Source organism: Antennarius striatus, chromosome 22, assembly GCF_040054535.1.
Source record: "Antennarius striatus isolate MH-2024 chromosome 22, ASM4005453v1, whole genome shotgun sequence".
Taxonomy (NCBI): domain Eukaryota; kingdom Metazoa; phylum Chordata; class Actinopteri; order Lophiiformes; family Antennariidae; genus Antennarius; species Antennarius striatus.
The window spans coordinates 11,505,792-11,506,091 of record NC_090797.1 but is presented as its reverse complement, the minus strand read 5'-3'; positions in this window follow the sequence as shown (position 1 = coordinate 11,506,091).

Here is a 300-nt window from a genome sequence, read left to right as displayed (position 1 = left end):
TGTTTTTCTTGACCTTTACTTTGTATTTTCTGCTTTTACGCAAGCCGACTGATAGTGAAAGCTCTGTGATGGCACGATATTACACAAGTCCCCTTGTTAATGTTTTATGAGTTGCTTCTTTCAAACACAACAAAAAGAAACCTTTTTTATCACACACTGTGATAAAATTATATAACATAAAGCCTGTCAAAATAAATTACATTCTCTTGCTCTTGACAATTTAGTATCTACTCCTGACATGTAACACCAGCTTGTAATGTTTTCCGATGATCCAACAAAAAAAGCAAGGAAATCAAGTTA